Raw genomic sequence first — 24,046 nt, 5'->3', positions numbered from 1 at the left:
GGTGTCTTCCATCACAGACTTCACATGCGTGAAAATGGAAGGGAAGATATAGAGACCAAACTCTTTTCTCCCTGAAAAGATCCATCTAGGCAGCAAGAAAGTTCAGCGTTCAGTAAGTTTGCATAGCCACTGCATTAGCCACTGTTAGGAACTTCATTCTGGAGAGCCTTATCTTTGCATGCCGATAGTTTATTCTAAGCAGGCCGAGTTACATGCTTGCAGGTTGTCCCTACGGGGATGAACCCTCCTACTTCTGTGGTGTGCCTTGTTCTGTTTTGCTCCATATCTCATTGACAGCGAGCGTGACTGTCTTATCTATGATGCTACAAGTCCCATTAGCATCAGTGAGATTTATGCAGATGTAACGATGGAAATACAGATAAAAGCCATTTGTTATATTATTTTTTTTCAATAGAAAAGCCTACAGTACATTTGTTCTTTGATATGCTGAAAAGAATGATCAGTGCCTTTCAACATAAAAAGTCCTATCTTCCCCCCAGGAAAACCACAGTGAACAGCTGATGCACAGGGACTTATGTTCCACAAATTAGTCACATCATTCTATGCATGATTCAGTAAGACATCCTCAAAACAGAGCAAGAGGATCCAACTCCATTATTAGCTACCTAAGAACAGGCTGAGTGGAATACCTAAACACGCTTTTAATTTAAGAGGAATATTTGATCATGGTCAGATGCCTTGCTAAGCTCTGCTAATACTTTTCAATGCACTGCAGTGACAATGTCTTCTAACACATCTTAAAGTGTTCTCCGCAGTGACTAATGTATCTAGTTAAACAAAGCGAGGCCTTACACCCAGCTGTCAGCAGCATGACAGCACTGCTTCCCCTGGCTCATCAAAACCTGTAGAAGTTTTACTGCAAACAGCATGAATCCAGCTGGTGCCATGTCAGCTGGATTTATTTGGCTTCTGACTGACACTCAGCACAACCAGAACAGAGTGATATCTGACCCTATTATGGTGTGAAGGTATAACCATAGTTTTGGATGTTCTCTCCATCACAAACCATACTCTAACAGCTCTGAACTCACACTGAAGGGAAAGAAGACAACTCTCAAAATACCCAGCAAGTTTTTATTTCACACACACAATTTTAAAATGAATAGTGAAAGCTTCTAAATCCATAATGTCTGGGTCACGAACACCTCTCTAACCTATAAAACTATTTTTATTCATTTACTTTCAAATTGTTCATTTGAGGCTTACGACATAGCACAAATACATCATAACAGCCAAGGGTGCTGTAAGTTTAATGATGATATAACCATTTCAGTCTGTCTTCTATCTCACTTGGTGTTTTATCATCTTAAACTCCTATTGGGATAATGCTGCATGCCTATCAAATGAGACAAAGGCAGAACAGCAGGTATTTTCTGTTGTTTTTAAATTCAGAAGATAAATTGTTTGAACCTCTAAGCAGTGGAGCAGAGACAACGAAAATGGCGTGAGGAAAAAAGAAGCCTCTCAAGAGTCCTTATAAAGTCAGGCCCACATATGAGGGCACACTCTGGCTTTTGATTATCAGTCACACTGACATCCCTGTGCAAGGTTTTTGGAGGAGACACATTTTAACACTTTGGGATATATGCTTCTCTTGTTAGAACTTTTCCAGCTCCAGCTATTAATGATACTGGAAATGCTAAATTGTCCTAAAGCAGTGCTTCAGGTAGAATAGATAGGCAGCTTTCTATCAACCCAAGGATCCCGCATGCTAGCAGTGACTTCAGTCTGAATTCATGTCTTACAGCATGCGTACTTTGGGGGAATTTTCCTCTTTTGCAGACAGACTCAAGCAAGCAGTTTCTGGGCCTGCTGGGTTTTTCTTGTCAAACTCCAGTGCTGACACAGAAAAATGGCAAAAATGAGATGCTTCTCTTTAATCCCATCCAACAACAGCAGCACAGACGTTTCTTCAAATAGAAGGGATTGCTAACAGTTCTCGATCTTACACAATTTTGCTTACTTACCTGCTCTTTTTATTTAAGACTATCACAATCCAGAACTTTTAAGAAGCAGCTTCTCTAAAGAGTGTTTTCAGCCCTCTCAAAGATTTATAACAGAATACTGTCTGCTTGCCTTAAAAAAAAAAAAAAAGTTTGTGAAGTGAAAGCAGCTTAATTTCTCCATTATACATGTTACTGTGATTCACTGAAATGCTTCAGAGAAAAATCAACTGTTTCAACATGCAGCACTACAGTTCTGGAAGGCAGCCTTAACTTTTTCAAAGGGGAAGGATGGGATTCTTGTGAACATCTCCTGGCCATGATGAAGATGCTGCACTACAACATCTAGAAGAACAAAACATGATTCAGAAGGAAATAAATAGAACTCAGCCTAGGTCTGGAGGATTACTGAATCAGAGCAGAACTCAGATAAAGCATACAAAGGAATACCAGACAACAACCCTTTATGTTGAAAGATAAAGTTCATACAATAAAACCTCCAACAATTTGTAAAAAATAAAAAATATTTCTGTGTTGTTTCAAAATGGAAGATATAGGAAGGGAACCATCAGAGACATTTTCTGTATCAATGATCTTTACAATAATTATTTGTCTGATGCATATTGCTGTCAACTGACAAATTTTTCCTCAAATCTAGATGGTATTAAATAAAGTAAAAGATGCTAGAAATCAATTTTTGCTGCCTACATGATCCTGTAATCTCTACTCTGGTTCAAAACAAACAACTGGCATTACTGAAATCGACGAGTAGTCTCAGATCTAAGAGTAACGATTAATTCAGTCAGTGATTTGGAGACAGCTGCTATTTAAACATACACCAACAATACAAACAATCTAACATGTTTATCAAATTGTCACACTAACCCCCCCTCATTTTGCTTTACCTTTTGTACTGCAGCTTTTTTTCCCTATTATTTTTGCTTTTGCCAGCATCCTCTATTTCTCTTCTCCTTTCTTCTCTCCCTTGTTTGGTTATAACACATCACTTTTCTAATGGCGTTATTAAGTAAAAAGGAGAGCACATCATATAACATGAGGCTTGTCCACTGAGTTTGACCAAGCAGCAGATTCATGATGTAGTCATGACAAGACACCTGGATCTTGAAAAGCAGTTAATATACAGTAATTCAGTTTTTTGCCCTCAAAACTACAGCATTCTTACTATGGGTTCTTGGTCTGTCCAGAGAAAAAGATTCCATTTTGAGGAGCTGGCCAGGAATAGCAGGGTGCTGGAGGCTCAGCTATGGTCAACAGTATGGATCTTAAACACCATTATGGACAGGCCATAATGGCTCAGTAGAGCACCAGATTAATCAACACACTGTCTTGCAGTAGTCTTCCTTAATAAGAGGGAAGGAGACATTTGGTTTCTGTGCACACAACCACATCCTGGAAAACCCTATTGTTTTGTGGGATCACATTGACAGACACGGATTCTTTGGAAGAAATAGTGAAGGCAAAATTCAATTTACACAGTTGCTCTCTTTCCCTCTGCTGCGTACGTGTTCTCATTAAAGTCAAACTAATTATAAATGTCCAAATTTCCCACCAAGTTTTATCAGCTTAGCTGTTTTTTAATTTCCTGGGGCAAGTGAAAGAGAGGCACACCCCATACCTGCAGGTAATAAACCAGCACAACTCACTCCTGCTTTGCACTATGGAAACATCTCCCTGCAATCCTGCTCTGCAGCACCCTTCATGAAAGATGTGGAGTCTTACAGATTGAACCAGGTATTCACAATTTATTATCTGATCGTATGTCCTCTCTAGATTAAGAGGAAGACATTAAGTTAATTCTGAGATAGAATTTAGGAAAATATCCATACTTTAAAAAAAATAAAAAGCACAAAAGCACATGCTTATCTATTGTTTATTAGTGTGCAATGATAAAACATCAGAACACCATTTGTTTGTTCACATGATTACAGTTTAACAACAACAAAATTAGTTCCCAAGTTAGGTATTTTGTTATTTACCAAAATTAGAGAATATAGCTAGAGCTCGATTATTGTTTGGCATATAATAAATTTCCTGAAAATACAGTACAGGTTAACTGAGACCTATTCTTGACATCAGACTGTACCTGACAGTTTCAGCCCAAGAAGGCAGAAGGTCTAAGAGAAATATTTTGACTTCTTGTTTATGAATGCAATTTTTGTTTCAATATGGGCCTACATTAGAGAAAGTCAAAGAGAAAATGCTGAAATATTAAATGCTAGGGTAAACACTTTTAGCTTGTTTATGCAGCATTTCAAACAGATCTGAAAAACAGAAAGATTTCCAGTTTGGTTCATTCTGTCCCAACGTTGGCTCGCCAAAAAGCAAACCCCCTACTGTTTGTCCTTGTTTACTTTTAACATACCATTAACTCTGAAGAATAGACGAAAGGGCAGCTTCAAGCTTTATATCTAATATGCACAAAACATATGCTATTTGGTAATATACATCTCCATTAGAGTTAATCCCAGCACTTCAGAAATCTCTGCTGATTGCAAAAGAATTAGTATTTTCCTTTGTGACTGAGACAGAACACCCGCAAGAATGGTTTTTTCCCCCCAACATTAAAGAGTAACTACGTGGTAAAATAGTAACACTGACAAAATTCATACAGTGAAAATATAATAAAAATAAACAAAACATTCCAGTTAGAATCACAACCATTTTCCTCACTGCTGCATTTAAGACACCTACATTAGCAGTTTAAGCGCACCCTCAGCAGTTCCCCACCGCTGCAGCTGAACAGCAAAACCAAGTTCATGTTATGTGCCTATGGCCCCTCATCTGCCAAAAGAGATTGCAGACCAGAGGCCACCATGTTGGAACAGTCCCTTGGTTGTGCCAACTCCCAAACTGCCCAGGAACTACCTAGGAGAGTGCTAAAATCAGCCGAAATTGTGCCAGGAAACATTTAATAATTTCACTGTATAAAATCCCTGAGATCATGTCCCAGAAACATTCCCCAGTGGTTTCTAGTTTACAAGTACGGGCAGAGGCTTCAAGTCCTGCAAAGGCATTCTGGTAACTGTGTGAGAGATTAGCTTCAGAACTGAAAAGTGATGGGTTTGCAGGAGAGATTCTTCTTTACCTGTCAAGACAGCCGAGTGGTTTTTGAAACATGATTTTCACCTCTATTATACTCCAAGCAAAGGATTTGCTATTTCATTCTGCTATTTACCAATACTGCTGTGCAGTATTACACATCAATTCTACAAAGGTTTCTCTTTTTATCAAAAAAATAGGATTCTAATAATCTTCCCGGACACTCTTCTATAAAGTATTAGGACTACATATATGGGAAATTCTCAGGACAAAATTGCAAAATCTTTCCTGACAAACTTCTCTTGCAAAGTTTGAAATTCAATCCAACGTGCAACCAATATTAAAGCAAATGTGATCTATGTATTCATGCAGGAAAAAAACCAAACAAAAAACCACAGCCAACCCATAAGCCAAATCGCAGGTTTCTTAGTGATCTGAGCATGTGTGAAATGATGACGACTACATCCTGCAGGTAAATTCTGAACATACAAGACATGTCCCTTCCATAAGGTTACGGCACTAGTATAATTGGCTCATGAGTCACACTTATTTCCAGTCTGTTTCTGTCATAGCAAGGGATTTTTACTGAGAATGTGATTATACATTTAGCTCACATAGCCCAGTGAAACATAAACGCATGATAAATTCTCTCTTTCATATGTCTAATCAGGTTTTAAATACTTTCTGTTGACCATGAAAAATCTTCATGAATCATCCCTTTTCTTTTGGCAAAGATTTTTTTTAGCCTTTTTTTCCCCATGGTGAGGACAAGTGGCAAAGCCGATTTAAGAGGCAGAAAAGGCTTGCTGTACAGCTAAACAGTCATGCATGAAGAATGATGCTTAAAAACTCACATTAATTTCTAGGTGCTCAAATCTATGGATAGGATGACAAAATTAAGGTCAGAGAGAACTGTTGGTGTAAACAGAGGATCACTTAATCTATGTTGCATTTGTAATTTCAGGTCATTTTAAGTGAGGAGGGTGTTGAAAAGCAGTAAGTATAAATTTGAATATTGTAAGTTAGCCTTTTATACCTGCAACTTCAGTTTGAGATATACGAAAGGAGGAATGTGACTGCTTCTGATTAATGACACCAATTCACATAATCCCTTCACGGGATTAACCAATGTGTGAGTCATAAAATAAATCACAGGAAAGATCTGAAAACTATTCTTCCATTTCAAGTAAATAACGCCAGTTCATTAATTACTCTCAACCTATATACCAATACTGTTTTTTTTAAAACAAATTAACAGTTTGAGATCTGATCTGTTCTGATCCCAGCCATTCTTTGAGCACTAGTACCACACACAGTAGGTGGGTGTATTTATGCAAGGGGAGTTAGTGCACATGTAGATTCCCCAATCATGAAAAATGCACCAAAAGCTGGTTTTATCTGGTGGACAAGTGCTGGTTCAGGAGTACTAAATGCAGCAAAGCAAGCTAGGTAGGTGGTTAACCAAAATGACCTACCCAAAAATGCAGAGGCTGGGGTGCAGATTGTAGCAATTTGTAGATTGGACCCCAACAGTCCTATTCTCTTTTCTTGAGCAGGTTGATTTTAGTCATAACTAAGAGTTTTAAAAAATGCAAGCAACATCCTACTTGAACCTCAAATGCACTAAGTTTTCCACCCACTTCCTTCAGAGCAAATGACAGGGCTGGACTGAGCGGTTGGACTCGATGATCTTAAAGGTCTTTTCCAACCTAAATGATTCTATGATTCTGTGATTAAATTCTCATGAAGTGCCTTGAAAGCATTTGTTGTCCTTTCTGGTAATAGGTAATACATGGAGAGTTTGAAGAACAAACCCTTTCTATGGGAAATTAAGAGAATGGATGTGACTGTTGTCTCTTGTTTTGTTTTAGCATCTATTTAGAAGACAGCCAAAGTTTTTTGGAGCCTGTTCTCAGAAGGAAATACTTTTCTTCCCAAGTACCAAGGAGGAGGATTGAAGCTGAAATCTTCTAAACAATGTATTTGTATATTTCATAAGCTTTTTCTCTTTGATGTCACTGCTCAGGTTTGTAAGGAAATTATGTCAAATGCTGCTGCAGGTTTCTCAGTAAGTTTCAGACATAGTCTTCCAGCTCCCTTCATCATATCTCAAAAAGTGACTATTAGCATAGACCATCATTTTTTAAGCAAAAATAGCACTGCACCGATGGGGAGAATGAAGAAATGGAAACCCATACAGTTTTGCTCCTACAATTTCCAGAAAAAATGATCTTTTGAAGATTTGAGATAACTATAGACTAAAGATTCGATAAGCAGGGTATTTACCTCCTGCATCCCTAAGCCTTTGCTAGCAGCAAGGAGTAAACAAACAAATTACAATACAAGGGCAAATATCTTCCTCTCTATAATAAAGCTACATTTTCCTTACTGTTACAAAGAAACGAAGGACATGGTTTGGTTCAGTGCAGTCACAGTAATTCACAGTTTGCCAAAGATCAAAGATGCAGCTCTCAGGATATGCTCTATGAACTACGTACAGGACTCCCTGAACAGAAAAAGAAGAGTTCACTACACTGGCAGTATCACTTAATGATGAGGTAAGTCACTGACAGGTGGAAAAAAAATGCCAATGTACTTCTTGACCTGGATTAAACTATCAGATACATACTATTTTTTTCTTAATATTTTTTTTTTTTCCTGTATCGCAGACTGTATTCCGTCAAACACACAACCAGTAGTAAGGAAACATTCTCACCAGAGTTATCACTACAACGTCTTGTGAACTGCAGCTTGCAAAAAGCTACAGAAATCCACCAATTCCTGCAACTTTGGAGTCTCTGGGATAGAGATATTTTAAGAATGAACGACCCCAAGCACATCTGCAGCAAGCTGCATGTGGAAGTGCAAAACAGTACAGCAGTGGGGCTTTCCACTAATGGTGGTAATTGCCATCACTTACAAGTAAGCAGAATGTACAACTATTTTAAAACATGCTTACAACTAGGGAAAAGAGGGTGTTTTGCTATGAAAATTCCCAAACATGTAACATAAAATTGGAAACACTTTGTGGAAGATTTTGTGGAAAACTTATCCACCTACAATCTATTATTATTTTCTTCTGCAGAAGCAGCAAGCCAGTAGCAATGTTTGAGTATTTCCTTCCTTTCTTCCCCAGGATGGGACACAGAAGGTAGCAAGAGGGTATAAATCTTCCCTCACTGAGACAGTGGAGAGTTATCTCTGTCTACAGTGTGTTTTTTCTACTGTTATGTATGCTGGTTATTTTGCATGCTGAAAGGAAAACAGTTTAAGAAACATTTCACTAAGACATCATCTCATGGTGCTCCCACTTCAGATAAACACTGCACCAATTTTCCAGAAAAAAACTGTCTTTTGAAATAACTTTAGTGTCCCTGGAACACGACGTTGAATGAGATTGTGCTGGGGGCAATTTCAGGACCTCCTATTTTACACTCTCTTTATAAGAATGCAGTTCTCAACCCAGTCAAATCTGAGAGACATTAATCCTGGTATTGCTCACATTTCTGGTCATGTTTTCCTTTAAACACTAAGGAAAACAGTAACACTTATTCACATGCTTAAACTGTTTGGCTTGAGTAACTGTGAGCTAGAGGCCAGGTGGTCAAACAGAAAAATCTGCAGTGCCGCCAAAAAGCACATAGGTTGTTAATTAGAAACACTTAATCCTCCCCAAAATGCCCATTACGATGGCAGGCCTTAAGGAATTCTGCTTCCCTTTTAATTTCTAATAAGCGCTAATGCCCTTCAATTATCTTGTAACATATCCCACATTAACCTCACTGGGAATGATACTGCCTTTCTGCTCGGTGAGATGTGTCAGCATTCACAGTCCTCTCTAGCACTTGCTCATGGCCAATGAACTACGAAAAAAATGCAGCCGCCTACTCTAGCCTGAGCGGGCTGCTACTCTCCTTGTCTTTTGGTTAAGACTGCATTTCTGTGGCTGTTGGACAGCACTTACAGGCTTCCAGTAACTAAACAATTTCCCTTTTTAGCATACATTTACCACACTGGTAAGAACACAGCAAAGACCATGGCTTTTAAAGGGCTTAAATTATCCTCTGCCATGAACACAAATATATATCAGGACAGATATGCAATGTTCTTTTTTAAAAGATCTCAACCACTCTCATAGTTTTACTCTGAATTAACCTTTACTAAAAACTAAATCAGCTTCACATCATCTCACCGGAGCCCAGCCTACACATGGAAAGGATGCTGGAATCATGCTTGTCTCATTTTATCAGTATTTAATTCTGTGTTAGTTAAAAGTAAATTCTGTAATGTGCTATTAATGCGCTGCTACTGACAGCTTAAATAAAATCAATAAAACAAAAAAGCTGCAATTAAACAGCAAAAGTAATTTTTAAACATTATCACTGCCAAGCTACAGGTGTCTCGTTATATCTCATTAATATACACAGGGGGCAGAGTTGGCTTGTGCACTGTTTACGTACCACTAGGTTCATAATATCCTTTCTATTCTCTTACACCTTTTTTAAGCAAACAAGTAGCAGAAATGCTCTAGACTATTTTTGTTCACTTTTGCTCTTTGCATGAATACTTAATGATGCAGGTAGGAGATTCAAACAAAGCTAAAGGCATATGAGTGCAGGCCAGCAATTGCACTTGTCAGACAAGTACGTACATAAATGCAGAGAGAATATTTTGGTGCATGAAATAATAAATGACATTTTCCCAAGTACGGTACATAGTAATGAAATACATGCAGAACACTGTAGAAATTAAAACATGATAATCCATCCTAAACTGGAATTACTCACAGCTAATGGAAATTCCAGTGGAAAAATGACAGTTTTACATTGGCCCAATAATGTTCTTTTGAGTTCAGAATAACTAACAACTAAAGAAGTAACCGACAACCTGAGAGCAAGGAAAGAGTTATCTACCAAGCATTTGCTTCCCTAAAGAGGAGATACTTTATTTAGAAAGCTTCTTCTCCCTCCCATTCATTTGAATGATTAGATGCATATTTTTACTAAGGAATACCAGCTATAAATAAGGTCCTTTAAAAGAAAAAAATTACATCAGATCACAACAGTAGGAAAATTGGAACAATATTTACTGAAGCACTGAAAAAGGTTTTGAAAAAACAACTTCTACACACCTATCTACTTAAAATGGCTAAATATTTGCAGAATTCATAGTGTTCCCAAAATTATGTAAGCTAAAGTAACTTTGTGTCCAAAAGAGCTATCAAATTAAAAAGTTTATATATAATAATACATATAAACAACAATTTAGGACAATGGCACTTTAAGTACATTGCTTAATGGCTACTAGTCTCTATATAAACAAGGAAACTAACAAAAGTGAACTTTTACCCCCAAAATACCAAAGCACGAAGTAGTTATTTTATCATAGGAACTAAGCGGATAAACAAACGAAGCAGCCCAAATATTGTAGCAGCTGAAGTTTAAACAGCAATTTAACAGTGCACTTTTAACTTTTTACCTTGTTTTTTTTAAAAATAACTTCTGGCTTCCCTGACCCCACGATAATAAATAAATTGGTGTCTAGTGACAAATTTATGTTTAAAACACAGCGGATGGTGTGCTGATGCCAGCAAAGTCTCCCCCATGCCAAGTTTTGCCCTCCTACCTTTATTTTACCTTCAGTTGTTTACTAGGATAAGTGCAAAATACACTTCCAAGATCTGATCCAAATCCTTCAGAAGGCAACATCGTATACACCCTAACCCGGAGCGGCAAGTCTTTAGGTGCCATATTTAACACCTTGGACTTCCCATACGTCTACAGAACATCCACAGGATGATTCAGAGCCCCTAAATCAGGTAGTTAACCATCCTCCAAGGTGTGTACTGGGAACACGAATTCTTAACCTAGACATTCATACAATAGGTATCTAAAGTTTTATGATAGAAACAGCTTGATTATGAGCGTTGCGCTGAATTCAATGGGCTTTGGGAAAAAATTCTCCAATGGTTAATTGCCCAGTGGTTTCCCCCCCCCATCTTTAGAGAGCTTTATGATCTCCAGCCCATACTTGCGCTACCACTGCATCGCTTACAAAATGAACCACACAAGCCTCAGATTTTCTTTCCAGCACCATAAATATGGTCGAACATGATGGCTAACAACATAAACTTTCAAGCCTACTTGACTACAGACTCTTTTTAAAGGACAGTCTTGATTTTTCTCTTTAATGTGAAGAAAAAAAAAAAGATTTATGAGCAAGCAATTGTCTGGTTTGGGCTATGTTACAATGTGGTACAGAACATTAAGCTTTGCAGAAGATTAAACGTCTTTTTATTTCTCTTTTGGCATTCCATACCCAATGGAGTATGGATAGCAAGTTAAAGTTTTTATTTTTGCCATAAAAGAACATTTGACTTTTTCCTCTCCATTGTAATATGTATTTCATTTAATAAACTTTATAATTAAAAAACCCCTACTAAAACCACTTGTCTATTCAAGGATTACAATTCAGAGGGGGTTCATTTAGTTCCATTAGCTTTAACATCTGTGTTTTAAGTTGCAGATAGCTTCAAAAGTAGCTATTGAGGTAATACATTGCTTCATTTACAAAAGAAATGGGATGCTTAATGCATTTTATAATGCAGTAATAACAAAGTGGCAGCATTTGCATAAAACAGCCCACCGTAATAGCAGGTGTTGGTCCTGTCTGGCAAAAGGTATTTTCACTTCTGCTAGCCCAGTGTGGGCTCATTATTCCATCTGGTTATATATTATCATAGAGATCAGTGAAGTCCACACCACACATTTGGGAAGGTTTGTTATCTCATCTGTGCCTAGAAAAGCCAAATGCATGAGGAAAGGATGCTTTTCAGTTTAGCTAATTGTGTGGACTGTTAGTGGAGAACAGACCGGCCAGAAAGGACCGATCACAACATCATAAAGATCTGCATTCCCTTCTGTGCTTGTGATATGGCTGGTGCGGCTGCTTAGACCGAGGCACAGGACAGGGCTCACCAGAGACCTCTGATGGCAAATTTCTAGCCAGAGTTTGTTGGTGTAGTTCCTTTAACTTTGCTAGAGCTATTCCAGTTTTATTTCAGGTAAAGGCTGTTTGTCAATGAGTATATTAAACGTATGGGGCACAAAGCAGTATTTTAGAAAAAACATACATGTCCAAATTGAAAGAATTTGAGGGAGACAGTGGCTGTTATCACCACAGTACCCACTGGACTGCACAGCTGGGACTGTGAAACACGTTTGTGAGTTTTGCTTTCCAAATGGCTTTAATTGGTTTGATCATTCTCTGTTTCAGAGAATCAGTCTCTTTGTCTTACTAACTCATTATTTCTTAGAATTATCACACCATGATAGTCACAACGATTATCTTTTCTTCTTTCGGATATGTATTTAGGTAGGTCTGATTCAAACCTAAGAGCTGAATTCCAAATGTTCTTACTATATTAACAGTAAAAGCAAGCAAAGCAGAAAATTTCAGTCTCTAATCTGCTCAAGAGACAAACACTCTCAGAACAGAACCATGTCTGGAAAATACCCGTACTGTGTCTGAGCACTTGTATAAGCATGCAGGACATAATCAAAACCGTGAGTTCAAGTTCATTACCACCTCATTTCAAGTTTTACCTTGGAATTAAACTTAAATTGAGACTGAAATGAGTTTTGTTATCCCCATTGTGCTGCACAGAGGAAGATTCTTCGTGACAGCAGGAAGAATGATTGCCTTTGGGACTAAAAACATAGTATTTGACACACCTCTGTCACAAAATAATTTTTAAAAAATCAGCTAAGACTACAAATACCTTTCTAGACTACCGTGCTATGTGTTTGCTCAGCTTCTTCTTACCAGTGAATACCTGTTGTCTGAAAGTGAGAAAAAGTGTCTGATTTGAAAAATGCGAGTACACTCAAGTTTCACTACCCTCCCTGAAACACCAAGAACAATAGCTCTATCACATTATATGAGGTGACCAAATTTTCCCAGCACTTCTACCTCAGTAAAATCTTCATCTACAAACAAGTAGATAGTAAACCTACAGGGCAACACAGGACATGAAGGTCTCAAGCCTTTTAACTAAATTTTAATTGCCAGTCAAAGCATGCAAATAAATCAGAAACTACAGTGATACAGAAATAAAGTACTCCAAAACCTGTTTCTTGTCTTGGAAAAATATTGGTAAAGTTTGTAAGCTATTTTTTAAAATTCATTTCATTAAGTCACATAATAAAACAGCAACATGTGACAAAACAAAACGCACCAATTCCTACACTTCTACATTTTTTTCTACTATAATTACGTGCGTGTGTGTGCATGTTATGTGCTGTACCACACAGACCAACATACTTAGGAGGCAAAACTTTGCTGTATGCCATGTTGCCTTGACAAGACACCACCAAAAGGTGACTTCAATCCTCTTCAGCCAGAAAAATATTTTACTGACTTTTAATCTACCAGATTAAAATCATGCAAATTACAGCCAGCCAGACAATAACCTTGGTCACAAAAAATACTCTAATACTTCTGTAGAGCAAAGTAAGCATGAAGCGTAAGGCCATATCCACCCTAAGGGCTTCATGAAACAGCATAATTTTCCCTTCAAGAAAGAGCAGAAAGAAGTAAGTTGCAATGAGAATACAAAGCAGAAAGAAGTAAGTTGCAATGAGAACACAAGACAGTATCTTACAGAATGCAGCAAGGCAGGTTAATGGGGGGAAACCAATCCTACAGAAGTAAAATGAATACCCCTCCACTTGGCAGCAGCTCTTGGGCCACTTCCACTGCACAACGGGGAAAATAAACAGCACGGTAGCGGTCTGACATGTACTAGCTCACTTTAAGAATGACTTTAAGTAGCATCTTCACATGGCAAATGATGTTAATCTGTGTAACAGAAATGTCAAACTATATTTAAAGCAATTGTCTACAAATTTGCTGATAATACCACTGTAGCAGCAAATTTTTACAGAGAAAGAGGACGTAGGGAGCAACCTTCTCCCCTAGGCAGCAAGGCAGTTAAGAAAGTGAAAGAGGACTTTATTCAGAATGATATTGAGGGAGGGCTATCCACTGACACTCAGGCAGTTTACACACCAGGTCAGCAGTGTCCAGGAGGGAAAGAGGCTTTAACTGTGCAGCCAGCACTGCTGCATGCAGTATGTCAGCATGAAGCCCAAGTAGCAAAAAGGAGTGGAAAAAGAGAATTATTAATGCGCAGCATAGTGAATGTCAGCAAAGCAATGAACTGTATTTATAAGCACTGCTATTGCACATTCAAGTACAGCAACACAGCTTTTATTTAAAATAAACCAGACAACGAGAAAAGTCTCTGTTCAAGAAAAAGTAGATCCAAATTCAATTTCCAACAAAGGAGAGGATTGTGTGGTCATAAGTAAGTGACTTGACATCTTTACGCCATCTTTCTCCCATTGAAAAGTGAAAAAGATTCAAGTGTACTTCTTTATCTCAACCTTTGCTTGTCAATTATAAGCTTTTTGAGTCAAGAACATTTGACATCAAGAAGTGTTTGCACATCTGCTCAAATCTTAGCTCTTGACCTACTTCTAATACATTTAACTAGTGATTATTAAATGAAAGGCATTTAGTACATATGCAGTTTACCACATCAGCAGTTGCTACACGGGTGAGAAAGTGAAGAATACAATACAAATAAGAAACGATAAGGTATTCAAAAATTTCACATTTTCTTCAGGAAACAAATTCATGTCACATTTTTTAATTATAAGATCTTAAATGAGAGATAAGATATGTTAGAAATACCTAGCTACATAAACAAGTAGCAACATGTAACTAGTATAGAGCATATTCTAAGTGCACACTGATGACAACAAAAGGTGAAACAGCAAACATTGAACACGTAAGAGACTTAAAAACTCGTGAACAAATATTCTAGCCAGTTATAACTGACATTACCAAAGCAGAGTCTTCTGGAATTTCAGAATCAATTCGCGGACCTTTGAGAATGAGATATTATTGTAACTGCTTGTCTTTGCCTGGTGCTACTTTGATTGTTTCAAAACCAGCCAATAATGCCTTTGACAGAGTGCCATTTAGCCATTTTTATTAGCTTTCCTGAGGCATTCAATGTAACAGCCATTTTATTAGCTGAAATAAACCTAGAACAGAGATCATGCCAGTCTTGGTTTAACTAAGTGAGCTAAAAAAAATAAAAAACAAAAGAAACAAAACCCCCAACCAAACCAGACTAAAGGTGTTGATTTTTATTTCCTGGCTGAAATGTATTATGAAAAACATTCTACAACAACCTACTGCAAACACTCCCATCTTCTGCTTATCACACCACCACAAGGCAGTTTGCTGGAAGTTGCTCAGCAAACCTTTCTGTTGCTGATTACTTTGTATTCTGTAGATGTTCCACTGTCAACAGATATGAATGAGTTATAAATGGATTTAAATAAAAAAATCAACAGCTTTGGAGCAGTGAGGAGTGATTTTTGCAAAATGCATATAAAAAACACCATTATTTTGACATGAATGATACATTTTCATCAGACTTGCCAGTTTACCCAAGACAAAAACTGTTAATCAGATGATCCTAGAGCAAAGTCTTATAAATATATGACTATGTGACGAGATTGCTCCTTAATCCTTACTTTTTTTTTAGTAATCTAAACAAGTTCCTCATATCTGACAATGCTGACTGTCGACTGGGGTGGGTCTGTGGCTGAGCAGAAAATATTTATTTTCTTAAAGGAAGACGCAGCTCATTGATCTACTGCTGATAATAATTAGCTGCTGCCTTTTTAGTCTGTCTTCCTGTAGAAGCAAAAGTTACACATTAGTGCTCAGTGTGAGGGGAAGGACAATGCATCTGTGTATCCTTGCAACCTTTGGGCACATTGACCGAGTTCAGCTAAATTCAAATGAGGGGTAAGAAACCTCAAAGATTACTATGTTCTCTCCAGTGTAAGGAAATACACAGTCAAGCTGCAGAGAGGCACGGTCAAAGGGGGAGGCTGTATCATGAAATTGAAGCTGCTTATACATCAGGAAACCCATATGATGAATGAGAGGAGTAGAAAGAGAAGGAGATTTCTTATAAATGCCCAACTGTGGGAAAACTTCAGTTGGGCCTCAGAGAATCATTCCCTAAGAAAGTCTATAAGCCATGAAAAGGTACAGGAAACTTCTAACCACCCTAAAGAGACACAAACCTGACCTCATACTCCTTCACTAAGCTAACTGTATCAATATGGTAAGCTTTAGTCCTGTCAGAAACAGTATTTATATTAAAATTACAGATGTTGGGAATATTTCAGGAGTTATCAAATTAACCCCCAAAAGTGCTATTTTCTCCTTTAAGGAATAAAAACCGAAAGGCTACAAATTACTGATTCAAAACAAGAACAATGATACCCCTAATACAACAATACTATGAAATCTTTTACTCAGGGGTAAGTGAAGCTTCCAAGTACCACAGGCAGAGGTATCTCCTGCCTCACTACAGGTAATCTAACTAGGACGCTGGGTCACATACCCAAAATATTTAATCTCATGACAGAAGTTACAGGGGCCAGTGATTCCCTTCCCACCTTCTGACCTCCCTGGTCTATGGGATTTTAACTTTGGCTAAGCCTTGCCTGGAATCCCAGGACTCTGCACAGGTAGAAACTCTGCTCTGGAACCTTCCTGGGGCATTAGGAGCATCTCCAACAGAGGAGAAAATTCAAGTGCTTTTCCCGCTGCTGGAAGACAATATGCACGTGGCAACATCCAGGGTGGGGAGAAAAGATAAGCTGGCAGGGAAGTAAGTCCACAGCAGGGAACAAAACCAGCACTGCAAATGCACAGCCAGACCAGTGCCCAGTGATTTTGGCATTAAGTATGTTTAGAGTCACAATGCAACTACAGCACCACTAAGTCCCAGGGTTGCAGAAACCACTTTAACTGTTATAACAGTAGGAGTCAACTGTGGAGTGATTTGGCTGTGCATTTTGGGACGACTCCAACCTTTCCTTTGCATTAACTTCCTTATAAACACATGCTTCCTATTCATACAGATTATAGTAGAGGCTTAGGCTATTAAGAATGCAAGTTCCCAAAATTATCTCCCAGATTTATCTCTGAATGATCCAGAGAACAAGATAGCAATATAGTGCTGCTGGCTCTGTTATTGGGTGTAGTTCCAGCCAACTACAGATAACATCATGGAAGTAGGAAATCCATAATAAGTCCATAAGAGTCCAAAAGGAAACTCCTTTGGTCACTCCACTACAAACAGCTACCAGGACTTGTACTGCAAGGAAACACTGAGAAACAACTTGTTGCTGCTAGCTGCGCCAGTGAAAGTCTGCCAGTGGTTGCTGTAACAATAAGGACACGTTTATGAAATGTCACTCACCAAATCAGAGCCGCCACAGAGAGTAACAACTAGAAACCACGACTAAAACTCACTCCTGAACTGAGCTGAGCAAGGCTACTTTCAAAGGAGTTCTTCAAAATATCACACACCAAGGTGATACTGCAGGAGAGAAAGAAACAGGGAAACGCTCACTGGGAAGAGGAAATAGAGCAGCAGACCAAAGGGGGGAAAAAAAAAGCAGGGAGCTTATGGAAGAAAACTAGAACAGGGATGCTGGATCAGAAGAGATGATGATTATCTGAGCAGGGAGTATTCCTACAAAAGAAACTACGTTGGATAAAGGGATTAAGGAAGCCTAAAACGAGAGCAAAAAAAGACCTAGAAGTGTCTGTTACCTGCTTTCTACATAAGCCAACTAAAGCTGTAGCCCAACACTGCATCATCTTTCTCCTGAATAAATGCAGAATCTTCTATTACAAAACAACCTTTCCAGAATAGCAGCTAGTTGCTACTCTTTTTCTGTGTCCCTTCCAATTTATCCACACTCTGTACATGGCTGGGACTGCAGGAAGGAAGTTACAAGCTCTCCCTGCCCATGTTACATTATTCTGAGAAAAATACTGTTTTAGAGGCAGATAAATTCATTAAGAGATTGGATCTGTGATAATTTTAACCAGCTATTGTATGCTATTACTACTCGCTTATTCTAATTTCCCGTTCCTTTCTTATCTAAATTTTAGACTTGGCAGTGTTGCTTTTCCTGAGAGATTTAGCTGTACATGGTCAAAGCCATGGTAATTCAGCTGTGGTGCATGGAGTTTTAACAGATAATAAATATACATACAGGACTTTTCCCACACACTCTCCCACAAAATCTTAATAGAAGAGAAATAGAATAGGAACAAGCCTAGTATTACTCACTCTGGTGAGTATAATGCATCTAGTTTCTGATTTCAGGTAAGACCTAGTCTTTCATGGAAGTTCTGAATAAGCACTAGCATATAAGCACTAAAGCACCAAATGAATGAGGCAATTATTGAAGTCTTCTATGGATGACTAGAAGAATCTCAAAAGTGAACACCAAACAATATTTTCACAAAATCTGACTGCTTGCATGCTAGATTTGCCTAACCATGGCAGGTGAAGTCCAGGAAAACTATGGTCCTGTAATCCATGTATGACAAAAGTGACAGAAACACTTTACATTAGAAGAGCTTTTTTAGGAGTGCAAATAGTGTAAGCACTTTCCTTTTCCTTTTTTAATTAATCAAAATGCAGTGTTTACTTTCACTGCTCCACTATTAAGGATCCAAACACAGACTGTGGTACTGAATAGGAAAGCAAATTTATTGGATAAGGTTTTTTCATTTGGCTGGTTTCAAAAACTAAGTGATCATAGTGTGCACCTGGTAATTAATTACACGCTTTTCTCACTGTCTATACTAAATAATTAAAACAGTCACTGAGAGGGAAAGCATAGCTCAATTCCCTATACTCTCATTTGGGTCGATATGGCAAATACTAATATGCACTAGTTAACAGATCATTTACCCTGTCGATATCTCAGTGAGAAATAAGAAGTACAAATCAGAGCAGAAGAACTCGGAGTAGGGTGAGGTTTTGATCAGAATTCATAGAATCATAGCATGGTTTGGGTTGGAAGGGACCTTAAAGAGCATCTAGTTCCAACCCCCCTGCCATGGGCAGGGACACCTTCCACTAGACCAGGTTGCTCAAAGCCCAGGCTGGCCTTGAACACTGCCAGGGATGGGGCAGCCACAACCTCTCTGGGAAACCTGTTCCAGTGCCTCACCACCCTCACAGTGAAGAACATCTTCCTTACATCTATTCTAAGTCTACCCTCTTTCAGTTTAAAGCCATTACCCCTGGTCCTATCACTACACGCCCTTGTAAAAAGTCCCTCTCCAGCTTTCTTGTAGGCCCCCTCTAGGTACTGGAAGGCTGCTATAAGGTCTCCCCGGACCCTTCTCTTCTCCAGGCTGAACAACCCCAATTCTCTCAGCCTGTCTTCATAGAGGAGGTGCTCCAGCCTTCTGATCTTCTTTGTGGCCCTCCTCTGGACTCGCTCCAACAGGTCCACGTCCTTCTTATGTTGGGGGCCTCAGAGCTGAACACAGTACTCCAGGTGGGGTCTCACGAGAGCAGAGGGGCAGAATCACCTCCCTGGCCCTGCTGGTCACACTTCTTTTGATGCAGCCCAGGATATGGTTGGCTTTCCGGGCCGTGAGCGCACATTGCTGGGTCACGTTAAGCTTCTTGTCAACCAACACCCCCATGTCCTTCAACTCTGGGCTGCTCTCAATCCACTCATCTCCCAGCCTGTATTTGTGCTTGGGCACAAATTTAATTCCATTAAATCTAGTTCTCCTTTGGAGAACTGTGTCATATACGTCCTTAAGTCAAAGAGCAAGGACTTCCTTCAGCAAAAATATCACAGGGAATCAATGTTTCTTTCTTGTTGTCACAAAGCTAAAACCCAAACATGGCCAAGCATTTTCTTTTTCAATGGAAAAGGAACATTTTTTTCTGTAATACACTGCAATTGATATATTAGTCTGTTTTACTACTCGGTAGTTAAAATTACTGTCAGGTTCTGAGTCCTGTTGAAGTACCCACCTTTCCTACGTGGGTAGGAAGAAGAAGCAGGTACATTTCAAGGACTCGCTCACCTAAGACTGGTGTCAAAATTTAGAGACAATACAGATTGCTTATGGTTCTACCTTCCCCCCATGGACTGACAGGAAAACTAAGCGTTTACTTTAGAAATGCTTGTTTACTGCCTGCTAAAAAGTTAAGTGTTTTGGTGATGTAGCCTGGGTCACATCTCTAAATATTCCTTGCAAAGAGGGGCAAAGGTTTTTACTGTTTTCCCTTGAACACTTCCTTCCTCCTCAGTGATTAGGCCACGAATATTATTACAGGTTCCAGGGGAAGGGCAACTATAATTAAACTTACACAATGCTTTCCATTAAGATTCTACTTTCAATTGTTCTTTCATTTTGCATAGATAAAACTCAAACTTACAATGTTATTTAAAGTAGAAAAAAAATACAGCTCCTTTTTTTTTTTTTTGAGATGATACTAGTACCTCCATGCTAAAGAGCAAGATTTGATATTCTGCACCAAGGTAATAAAGGTATGAGAGATGTAACTATTGTAAGAGCCTGCTCCGGCAAGAATCTCAAATCACCTCTTCCTAACAAAGACTTGTTAAAATTCAGCAGGTACATGCTTTGAGGATTCAATCTATGCTGAACGTCTGCCAGGTCAAGGGGTTAGACGAGACTTTTCCTTGCTGCTGTTCTCCCTGGCAGATGATGACCACTGCAATATGAAGCAAAAGCAATGAGGCAGGGGGACTGTCTCTGCTCTCCTCTCTCTATTGTTACTGAGGCCAGTGCCCAAGCTCTGAAGATGAGAAGGAAGACAAAGGCAGCCACACGCATTGCAGAGGAAGAAGGAGAAACCAGAGGGAAATATTCAAGCAACAGTCTGGTGAAAAAGAGGAAGATGAGAAAGTTCTCATGAGAGAGTTCTCAGGAATGACTGGGGTGTTGATCAGAAAGAAGTCTGAAATCTGTACTTGGGAAGAAGTTGGAGAAGCGAGGTACAGGAGAAATGAAACTTCTGAATGTAGTCAGCTAGAGAACATTCCCCTGTTAAACATGGACTTGAACATCTGACCCTAGTGAAACAGACAAAACGTGTGAGACTATATTACAAAACAACTGCCAATTTTACTTATTTACTTTGCCCACGTAGAAGCCTGAACCTCACCAATGACCCTCCTGAGACTGTTGTGGTGTAAATAAAGTATGTTTGGGTTTCCTTTCTTCTTTTTTTTTATTGGAGCTTTTTAAAAAATTTTTTAAGTCTTAAAAACCAGAGAATTGCTTTAAAGACACATTATAAAGATCAATTCTGTGAAATTGAGTACTTATATTAGAAAACCTTAGATCTAACACAGCCTTTTCAAGCTACCGTTTGGTACTTTGTCCACAATGGTTGTCTGTAATTCTCCTCCTCCTTCCAGAAGGATGCTCAGTAAAAGACCTTTATTCTAGAAGACCCCAACAAGGTGCCAATTGCATTGATACCTATCGCATCTTGTAAGCATCTCTCTCCATTTTATTTTCTTTTCCTCTGCACACTGTTGCTATTTTAAAAAGTAGTAATTTAGTTTTAGAAAACAAAATTGATAGTGGTTCAATGCCCCAAAATTGGACCTTGCTGTTACTTAATGCCAGGCCTCTTTCAACACATTAGGTAATGAAAATCTTTCCATCTACAGTTTGTACCTCAAAATATAAATGTTAAGTTTCTAAAGAACCATCTAATGATGGAAAAATCTATGTTGGAAGCCAGGCTGTCCCTTTTAAGTTTTGTTTACGCTGTGCTAATACTCTCAGGAAAAAAAAGATGGAGAAGATCAGATGGGCTGGAAAAAGAAAAGGTTAGAGGAGAACATGTGCGTCCTCTTCTGTGTGACCCCTCAGGCGCTGCATCTATTGCCACGAGCTCACAGGGGCAGGGTGAAAGCTGGGAGATGGGAGAAAGGCAGAGGAAGCTCCGCACATGGATCACAGTCTCTCATCCTGTCCCTTTGCTCCTGCTTCTCAGTCTGTGTAGCAATCACAACACTGTGTTGTTTGGTGCAGTCCCTTCCATGGCCAAGGTCCATCTCAGCCTGGACGTACAGATTCTGCCCAGAACATCTGAAAGTCCCTGATTAAAGAGCTATTACAGCTATCCCTCCTTCTCAACTCGCACATCTTTAAGATGATCTTTAAGAAAAGATGCCCTCAAACAGCTCTTTAAAAAGGAACTATTTGTTTCATAATTGGGCTATCAAAAGCCCATACCTTGTTGCCCACCATTCATTCTTTGTATTGGTGCTTCAATCAGATTTTTGATAGGCAATTTATCTAAAATAATCTGAAATATCCTTGACAGTGTGTCCTACATTGAGTCAAATTTCATATTCGATGTCTGAAATGCCTGACAGGTATTGTGCCCTGCTAAGAATGATGATAAGGCTGAAAGCCTGGAGGCTTCACCATAGGCAGTGGATTTGTCATTTCATTTGCTTGTTTTTACTTTTGAGGCTTTATTGGAAACATGCTCAAAAAACAGGAGATTCTGAGGTTACTCACTACCCAAGGCCTCCAAAAGGAGCCCTGTCACCAAAACATTAAAATTAAATAGGTTCAGAAAAGAAAAAAAAAAAAAAAAAAAAGAAATCAAATGAGTTTTACAGAGCTGCTTCATAGTGTGCTGCCTACCAGGGTCCAACCTCCCTTAAGCAGCGGCCAGCTCTAAAGATGAAGAGTAGAATCGTGTGACAGATACTGCAATAAACTTGGGTAAATCAGTTTTGTCTCTCTACTGTCTCTTGGAATATAGTTAACATTGAACGATAGGAAATATTCACATATTGGTGAAGGGAAAAATAAGAAAAGAATATTGATGATTGCAAAAAGTGATGATTTGAAAGTGGCAGCAACATTATAAATATGATTTTAATATGATGTGAATTGCAAGCACTTGATATAGAGGGGATAATATATTGATTTTCCTCATTCTGCACTATGCATGTCACTAAAATCAATGGAAGTCACATACATATACCAAGGAAACTATAATATGTAGGATTATTTATGGAATAGCCACTTCACATACACATCAATTGCAGCATCATAATGGCTAAAGTTACACCCAGAAGACAAAACCATATATTACACATTGTAGGTGATAAAGCTTGAATTCCTATCATTGTTTCACCACATTTTTCATAAGCTGAAGGGACAACTAATGGAAAGATTTTTGTACAGCTTTTCTTTTTTTTAGGATGGGATAAACATCATATAGCTTGTCACTACAAGACACTGATTCCACTTACAAACTAAGTCATTAAATAACAGCTACTGGCAGTATTTTCCAAAACAGTATTGTGCAATGTACATCGAAGCAAACACACTGAAACATCTGAAATTGCCTCTGGTTTGCTCAAAATTCTAGCCACATCAGAGAAGCTGAAAAGCAGCAGCACACAGAAGTCCAGCATCTCCAAAATTCTGGTGGCAAGGAAGCACAAACCCATAAGCACGTGCTTCCCTTTTACAACAGCCAGCAAAGCTGTGTCAGCACTGGCAGGAAAAGAAAAAGCTTTACAGCTACACAGGCACCTTTATAATTTCATATCTCAAAATTATGGCATTTCCAATAAAGGCTGCTTTTGAATCACCTTTTACTTTTACAACTCACTTTGTTTCACAGTACTCTATCTCCTACTGTTAACTCTTGAAAGAGGCCTTTCAAAGATCAATCCAGTCTGTTAGGATTCTGGATGTTAAAATTGAATTTTTCCTGTCTACTTGTTCTTTTTAAAGGTTTAAAAGTGATTTGTGGCAATCAGCATAAAGGGATTTGATTGACAGAGTTTAACTAAGTGATCTAGAGAGAAGATTCATCAGGGGAAAATTGCTGAAATTATAAATTAAACTGCAAACAGAGTTTTTCTCTGTCTGCTCTTAAAACAAAATGATTCTTTTAGATGTGAAAATCATTCTAAAAGCTTCTACAAGTAGTCAATGAAAAGCTTAGAAATGCACAGCGTAATCTTTCAAATAACACTCTGCAGTAGTAATCAAATAAAAAGAAAGGATAAAAGGGCAAGCAACAC

At 38.6% G+C, this 24,046-nt stretch overlaps 1 protein-coding gene across 14 annotated transcripts in view; it reads right to left on the bottom strand.

The window, feature by feature from the left end:
* INPP4B (inositol polyphosphate-4-phosphatase type II B) overlaps positions 1-24,046 on the bottom strand; it is a 391,067-nt gene that overhangs the window by 52,475 nt on the left and 314,546 nt on the right. The window lies entirely within an intron of this gene.

The sequence above is a fragment of the Aquila chrysaetos genome, chromosome 1, assembly GCF_900496995.4.
Source record: "Aquila chrysaetos chrysaetos chromosome 1, bAquChr1.4, whole genome shotgun sequence".
NCBI classification, from domain to species: Eukaryota; Metazoa; Chordata; class Aves; order Accipitriformes; family Accipitridae; genus Aquila; species Aquila chrysaetos.
Note: the sequence above shows the minus strand (reverse complement) of the source record. Positions and strands in the feature narration are given on the sequence as shown.